Source organism: Corylus avellana, chromosome 1 (genome assembly GCF_965113065.1).
Source record: "Corylus avellana chromosome 1, dhCorAvel1.hap1.2, whole genome shotgun sequence".
NCBI lineage: Eukaryota > Viridiplantae > Streptophyta > Magnoliopsida > Fagales > Betulaceae > Corylus > Corylus avellana.
This window is the reverse complement of record NC_142490.1, coordinates 10439002-10448118: the sequence shown is the minus strand read 5'-3', so window position 1 is coordinate 10448118 and position 9117 is coordinate 10439002. Positions and strand designations below refer to the sequence as shown.

The 9117-nt window shown below is 35.2% G+C and overlaps 1 pseudogene; it reads left to right on the top strand.

The window, feature by feature from the left end:
* Nucleotides 1-2186: 2186 nt before the first annotated feature.
* Nucleotides 2187-3363, top strand: LOC148587931 (uncharacterized; annotated as a pseudogene).
* Nucleotides 3364-9117: the final 5754 nt, after the last annotated feature.

The window sequence follows — 9117 nt, the reverse complement described above, 5'->3', positions numbered from 1 at the left end:
ATTTTTTGATTTGGGTTTTTGATTTTTTGGGTTTGGGTTTTTGAAAATTGAGGAAAGAAGAGAGAGAGAGAGAGTGCAAATGGAGGAAAGAAGAGAGAGAGAGAGAGAGAGAGAGAGTGCAAATGGAGGAAGGAAGAAGGCAGCAGGGAGAGAGCTGGGAGGAAGAAGAAATGTACTGTTTCAGACTAAAAAAAATATTTTTAATTGAAAAAAAAAAATCCAGAAAAAATTTTAAAAAAGGAAAATAATTTTTTTAATAATTTTAAATTTCCTGACGTGTCAATTTTGGCACGTCAGGAAATTTAAAATTATTAAAAAATTAATTTTTCTTTTTTTAATTTTTTTATGGATTTTTTTTTAATTAAAAAAATTTACTGACGTGTCAAAATTTGACACGTCAGTATTTTTTGACGTGTCAGAATTTGACACGTCAGAAAATGTTCCTGACGTGTTAAATCTAACACGTCAGAAAATACTGACGGGTTGGATTTAACACGTCAGGAATTTCTGACGTGCCAAATATGGCACGTCAGAAATTGCCAATTCCTGACACCCACATTCTTCACGACTGAAACACGTCAGGATTGCCCCGTCAGGAGGGTTTACTGACGTGTCAGATAGCCTGACACGTCAGTAAACCTATGTCAATAAAAAATCCTTTTTTTGTAGTGTAAAGGGAAATAATTTAAACAGAATTTAACTCAATCCTCGGCAACAGCACCAAAAACTTGTTGTGACAAATACTACCTAAATGAGAAGATAATATTTGCTACGTTTTAACTCGCAAGTACACAAGATCAAAACAGTAGTATATGATGCAAGTACGTGATCATTCCCACGATGATTGGTAAATTTTGATAAAAATTAATTCCGCAATTAAAACAAGAGAAAAAATTGATTTTTGATTCAATAAAGATAAAAGGTAGGGTTTTGATATCGACCACTAATCATACTCAAATAATATAATAACATGCCAATGTTTCAATTATATATAGATTTCTTAATATTTGCCAACCTAAGGGCATGAAGTTATATATTTTCCTAAGCAACGAATAAGGCATGGACGTATACTCTAATTCTTTTCTTTCTCAAATGATTTAGCATGGGCTGTATACTAAGTTGTTTTTTTAAGAAAGCACAAATTCAATGAAAATCGACAAACACAAGAAGCCTAGGGCATGGGTGTATACTTCCAGCCAGTTCCCCATGTTGATTACCCCAAGAATCCGCAAAGATATCTTTTGTTACTCTATTAAGTTCAGGACTCGATCATCCAAATTGACTTAAATAGCTAATCCATACCACATGCATATGCTGGCGCCACACACATTTATATGAGGAATTCAATAAAATAGGAAATAATCAAGTTAAGCATCATAATATGATTATCACAAAGGCGCCAATATTGAAATATTAAAGAGACATGTGGCAGATGGATACTTCTTTTGTATATTTGTGTTGTGTTTGAACTTTTTTTGGATGTATCAATGTAGTAGATGTGTAAATTGTAGATATGGACGATGGATAGTTCTTTTGTATATTTGTGTTGTATTGGACCTTGCAAATTGTCTATCAGGTTAACACGTAAATCCAGGTATAAACCCGAATAATTCAGACAATATATACGGAGGAACAAAAAAAAATTAAAAAAAATTACCTATTTTATTGACGTGGCAGGTTTATGACACGTCACTACTTATTGACGTATCAAACCGTGTGCCACGTCAATAAATATTGACATGGCAGTTTAACCACGTCAAGAAATTTATTGATGTGGTGAAACTACCACGTCAAAATTTTTTGACGTGGCATTATTACCACATCAAAAAAAATTTTGATGTGGCATTTTTGCCACGTCAATAAATATTGACGTGGTAAAATTGCCACGTCAAAAAAATGTTTTAAACGTGCCAATTTCTAACACGTCTGAAATTACTGACGTGTCAAAATTAGCACGTCAAAAAATTGGAAGTTTTGACACCTGCTTTTTTAACCTTTGACACACGTCAATACTGACACGTCAAAAAAGGTTTCTGGCATGTCAGTATGCTTGACACGTCAGAAACCTTTGGTCAAGAAAAAAATGTTTTTTTGTAGTGCTAGTAAGTAAACTTCCCACTAACTCCTATTATAAGATAACAATAACACTAACCCCATTACCCCAGCCATGTTGCACAGCATGGCCCATGGCAAACACCACTACTGCCCATGATCTTCACGTTAGTTTTCCTTATCCATCTCCATGACCAAATAATGTGGGTTCGGCGGATGTGTATGACGAGTCCTACTTGGAGTCCTATCAATTTTCTCCGTAAATTCTTGCACCGCGATCTTAACTAACCCATGAGCTGCGCCATTAGCATCACATTTGTAATACCTAATTTTAAATGATATACATTAGCATTATTGGGTTCTTAATTTTAAACACGACCCACAAACTCAGCACCAAATTAGTAAATTAGAGTTAAGAGGTTTAAACCGTTTAATTAAATAGGTTGGGTTATAGTTTTTATCTTAAACAACCATTTACATCTAATTAGTTTAGCTATGCATGGGAGGATTACAATGAACTCCCAAGCATCATTATGCTCCATAAACTGTATAATATCATTCATCATAGCATTAAACCATTCTAATTCAAGTTCACATGTTTTCCCATCCGACCTAACCATATTGGATCATTTGAGCCACCAATTTTTTGAAAAATTAGCGATACTTTATACTGGCTGGTGGATGATTGGCTTTTTGCAGTTCGTCAAGGACTCCATGCCCCTCCACTTCTTCATCCGCTACAACAGGGAGGGCAAGACCCCAAAACAAATATTCACCGAAACCCACAAGGACCTCATCGAAAAAGGCGGCGAATGGCTAGAGAAAACCTCCAAATCATGCTCTGTCGTCGCTGCACTCATTGCCACTGTGGCCTTCGCCACATCATCCACAGTCCCTGGAGGAGTGAAGGAGGGGAAAGGCACTCCAATGCTCGAAAACCAGCCGGCATTCGACATCTTCGCCATCTCATCACTCGTTGCGCTCTGCTTCTCGGTCACTGCCGTGGTCATGTTCCTCGCCATATTAACATCACGATACCAAGAGAGAGATTTTGGGAGGGACTTGCAGACAAAGCTCTTGGTAGGCTTGACGTCGCTGTTCGTTTCCATAGCTTCAATGCTCATCTCCTTCTGTGCGAGACATTTCTTTGTGCTAAAGGATAAGCTGAAATATGCAGCGTTCCCGGTGTATGCGGTGACGTGCTTGCCGGTCACGTGTTTTGCTATGGCGTAGTTTCCGCTCTATTTTGATCTTATATGGGCTACATTCAAGAAGGTACCACAACGTAGCTACAAGGCTGTGCCTCTCTAAAGTGTTTATGCAATTTGTTTTTTTTTTTTTCTTTTGTTTTTGTTTTTTTGTTTTTTCTTTGTTTTTATGGGTAACTGTGTTTGCGTTTAACGGAAAAGAAAAGTGTTTTTATATGAAATTATATATTAATGTTGGACTATAATTCTCTTGCTGGTTTTGTTTCTTAATTGCAACCGTATGTGGTGAGTTTTAATTACTAATGAATGATGAGTTTTTTTCTTGTGTAACCTCTTGCTCTCAAAAGCGTAGAAATTTAAAATCTTAAAAGAAATTAGGGGTGTCAAAAATTACCGGAAAACCAGAATCGGAATTGAGAAACCAAAAAACCGAGAACTGGGGACCCGGTTCTGGTTCCGAGTTGGAAAAACCAAGTACCTGATTTTTGGGACTCGGTTTTTACCGTGTTACTATATATATATATATTATGCTTTCTTTCCCCCATATCTCTCTCTCAGTTATAATCCAACCACCCCGTCAAATAACCTCGGTTGACCTATTAGTCCTGTCTTAAGCCTGGGTTTTGGCGTCTTTGGGCATGGTTAAGGGTTAGTTTTGGCCAAGGGTATGTGTTGTGAGTTCTTGGAGTAGAGCCTATGTCTAAAGAGAGTATTAGATCTTAGCTTTTGAAGATGTGGAGATCCAGTTCTCCTGTTAGCTCTAGGTCTTCCTTACCACCCGATGTCGTCAATATTGGTACCTATATATATATATAAACCGGTTACAAAACCGTGTACAAACTTGACCGGCCGATAACCGGGGTCTCGGTTTTTCCAAAACTAAGAACCGGGTACCCCGGTTCTGGTCCCCGGTTTTAGCCAAAAACGGGAAAACAGGACCGAATTGACACCCCTAAAAGAAATATACCCATGGCCACAAACAATGAGGAAAAAGGAGATTAAATCAGAACATAAGCCTTTATGGGACAGAAATTTGCTACAAACTGATTTGTAGTTAATTCATACAAAACAATCTAATAAAGTGACATGTGCCCCATGACTATTAAAAAAACATGTGAGAAGCATATGTTATTAAAAAAAAATGTCCCCTTTAATGAATGTATGTATGGAGAAAGAAAATGCTGACAGGTTCACATTGTATTTGTGAAAGAATTGCCCCATTTATGTCAAAACGACTAAGGTTAAGCTCCCAACAGCTAAAATCTGTGTTATCTTTTCTTAGAAAGTTCAATCACGTCACTAATGGGAGAAAATTGAAGTCAAATATCAGAAGGTAACAGGAAAATATTAGCATGCAGGAGAAAAGTCTAAGAAAGACAATTCAATCACAACATATATGAAAAATCTCAAACACGTACATAGAGCCAATTAAAATTTAGGGGAAAGTCCACGTACCCCCTTAAACTACCATCTAATTGACAATGTCTCACCCTAAGACCTTGTTTGGTTCACAGATTGTCTAGTCCATTATAAAATGATTAGCTGTCACGGAGAATAAAAGAGTGTGAAATAGATTAGTTATTCTTATTCATTTGTTTGGTTGTAACGCTGGAATAGACTAACTAATCATATTCCTTAGTTTAATACAATGCAATATGTTGATGAATGGAATCATATTGTGATCTTATTTCCTAAAATACCCATATAATACAAATACAATTGATACCATCAAGGACATTTTAAAAAAAAAAAACATAAACAACTATACTGTAATTTTGTTTTTGTTTTTGTTTTTAATTATGTCATGTATGTGGGCTTTTTTTTATTTATTTATATAAAAAATCACATAATCATCATATCAAATCTGGGTCCAAACTTTACTAAAAGATAAAATCTAACAATACCCATTTAGTTTTTCTCGAACAAAAACAATATAGTTGGAGAAAACAGAATCAAACTAAATCTTGAATTCTAATGTCAATCAAACTCGATCAAAAAAAATAAACGGTACAGAAATTAAAAAAAAAAAAAAAAATCATAAAGACGGAGAAACATAATGAAAGAGAAACGTTATAGAGAATCAAAAAAAAAAAAAAAAAAAAACTGAGAAACGGTACAGAGAAAGAGAGACGGAGAAACAGTCTAACAGAATCAAGAAAAATAAATGGTATAGAAATTTTTTTAAAAAAAATAGAGAGATGGAGAAACCGAATCAAAGAAATGTTGCAGAGAATCAAAAGAAAAAAAAAAAGGAATAAAAAAAATGAGAGAGAAGAAAAAAAAAAATTGAGAGAAAAGAAAAACAAAAAACTGAGAGAACGAAGAAAAAAAAAAAAAACTGAGACTCACTTTGAGAGGTTGAGATCGTGAGAGCCTCGTGGGTGTGAGAATGGTAGGTTTTTTTTGGCAATTTTATACATTAATTTTAATCCCAAAATTGAGTGGCTTTACTAACTATGTGTGTATGAGATTAGTAGTCCCATGGGAATAGACTATTCCTATAAATAGAGTGTTACCAAACAAAGGACTAGTTATACCTAGTGTTAGCTAGTCCAATCCAAGGGTCTGCTCTGTGAACCAAACAGTGCCTAACTTTCAAATGTAACAATATTGTCCCCTCTCGAACTACAAAAAATTGTCAATGTTCCCCAATGACAACATTACCCTTAGTAAAATAAAAACAAAAATAAAAAAAAAAAACTTCTAGAAAAAACCTAAAACTAACAAAAAAATAATCCAAGCGGTGCCCAAATTTTTTTAAAAAAATTCGATTTTTTTATTTTTATTTTTATAAAAAATGAAAATTTTTGTTTTCTATAATTTTTTTTAAATAAAAATTTCCGTTTAAAAAAATAAAAATTTTAGTTTAATTTTTTTTTAATTTCCGTAAAAATGTATAATTTTTAAATTAAAATTTTTTATTTTTGTGTTTTTTTTTGTGTGTGTGTGTGTGTTTTTTTTTTTTTTTTTTTGAATTTATAGGGTTTTTTTTTTTTTTTTTGTCTTTTTGAGAAATCTATAGTGGCTTTTTTGTCTCATTGCTAGTCTTGGGGGGAATATTAACAATGTTTATTAGTTTTTGAAGGACATTGTCACAATTTAAAGTTTGGAGGGAACATTGTCAATTGTGTGGTAGTTTGATCAGGGGGTATGTGGACTTTACCCTAAAATTTAAAATACTTACTATTAAACAGCTGCAACAATCAATAATCATATTCAACCACAATTGTTGCGGCGTTTAGTGGCAGCAGTGCTTCGTAGGAGGGAACAACGTGAGAGAGGAGGAGGATGAGTAGCCTGCTAACCTTAGACACAAGTGGCAGTGTGGGTGGCGTTCAGCCAAATTTCATGCAAATCACGTGCCAGATTTTGGATGGTGGGCATCGCCGGTGATGGTGTGGGTGGCATTTGGTGGTGATAGTGCTTGGTGGTGGGCATGCGGAGGCCGAGATGGGAGAGGAGGAGAGGAAAACTTTTTGGGCAGAAAATTATAAAATTTCAAACCCTAACCTGCTTTACCCACACATGTGATTTTGATTTTTTATTTTTTTTTAATATATAGCATAACCTTGGTTCTGTTAACGAGGTCACATCTGTCATCACCTAATCCATATACTTTACCTACAAAGAAAATGTTTTCTTTTCTTTTCTTTTCTTTTTATTCAATAATGGGACAAGGGTTACATGGGAAGAAACAAATGAAAGGGGGTTGGCTCCCCAACAACAAAAGCCAAGCAAAAAAGGCAATACAAAGATGGAAACAAACAATAGGCAATGGATTGAAAAAGGATTTGAGCCTCTCTAAGGGCTACACAAAGCGGTACACAAGGGCAAAATGACTTGGTTAGAAGCCCCATGCGGTAAAGGCAACCACCACCGTTAAGTGGTTATTGCATGGAAAGCATTACCGAAAACCGAATAGGATACGTCAACGAGGAACAAACACCAGTTACAAAAGACTCCAATATTAGATTAGTCCACAAAAGAGCTAGGAGATGATAACCCAAAGAACACAAAAAAGGCAGCAAAACACAAAGAAAGTTGTCGAAAAACAACAAAACACCAATAACTAGCTGCGACGACACACTACAAAAAAACAATTTTTTTCTCACTGGAGTTTTCTGACGTGGCGCTTCTAACGCGCGTTGATTGTCAGAAGCATAGGTGTCAGGAAAAAAATTTTCCTGACATGCCAGTGGGTAGAACGTTAGAATTTTCTGACGTTCTACTATCTCACACATCAGAATTTTTTGACGTTCTATTGTCTCACACGTCAGAAAAATTTTCTGACATGGTAGAGATGCCACGTCAGAAAATTGAAAAATTAAATAAAAAATTAATTAATTTTTTAAAAAAAAATTTCTGGAAATTTTTTTTTTTTCAATTAAAAAATTTATTAATTTAAATTAATTTTCAATCAAATTATTTTTTTTTTGGCAATTCCTCTGCACGGCAGCTTCCTCACGCACCATGGTGCAAATCTGCACCATGGCCACTCCCTCTCTTCTTTTCTCAATTTTCTCTCTCTCTCTCTCTTATTTTCTCTAGCTCTCCCTTTTCTCCATTTTCTCACTCTCTCCCTCTTCTTTTCGATCTCCATTTTCAAAAACTCAAACCGAAAAATTCTTCAAAAAATTAAAACCAACCATCAAAAAATCAATCTGAAAAAACAAAAACCCAAAAATTAATCTTCTTATCTTCTCCTCTTCTTCTTCTTCTTCTTCTCTTCTCCTTTTTTTTTTTTTTTTTTTCTCCTTTTCTTTTTCTTCTTCTTCTTCTTCTGCTTTCTTCGATCTGCTGCATGCTTCTCAATTTTTTCTCTTCACCCTCCTGTTTTTCTTCTTCCTCTAGAGCTGCCGTACGTCAAGACCGCAGAGAAGTAGGGAGATTGAGACAGGAGAGAGAATGTGTGGGGAAAATAAATGAAGAGGTAAAGAATAAGAAGAGGGAAAAAGTTGAGGGGGGAAATAAAAAGAGGGAAAAAAGTTCAAAATTCCGCCCATTTTCTGAAATTGGGAGGGCCACTGGAGGTGATTTCCTGATGTGCCAGGTGTCTTACGTCATAAATCTACTCAGAAAAAATAATAATAATGATCTATATATATATATATATATATATATATATCTGAGATATGCTATAGTGCAATAAAATAACCATTTTTGGCCCATATTAGTCCTATGTGGTAAGAGGTCATAGGCTTATCAGTGGGTGGGGCCACAACAATTATAAATGGAGCCTATGATCTCTTGCCACCTAACACTTTATGGGCCAAAAATGATCATTTTATTGCATTATAGCATTTCTCTCTCTCTCTCTCTCTCTCTCTCTCTCTATATATATATATATATATATATATATATATATATATATATATATATATATATATAATGTTCTGATGTGGCAAACTACCACGTCAGAAAATTCTGACGTGGTAAATGTAGCCACGTCAGAAAATATATAATTTTTTAAAATTGCTAAATCTGTAATAATTTTCTAACGTGGTACTATTCACACGTCAGAAAATAATTTTCTGACGTGGTAAAATTCCCACGTCAGAAAATTAATGACGTGACAACAAAATATGTACTATAGCCACATCAGAAAATGCTATTTTTTTTTGTAGTGACAGAGAACGGTGGAGCCATGATTTGGAAAGGTCACGTGCAGATGAGAGGGGGTCCACACCCTGGCGCGTGGAAGACACTCACAGGCAAGTGCGATATATCCATGTGCGGCGACGAGAAGACCAGTGGGAGGCAAGGAGGTCTAGTGGTGGGGCGCATCTAAGGGCGGGGCTAACAGGGGTTTACAGATTTGGCCTTGAAAAAACTAGATCAGTAAATTACTATAGATCCA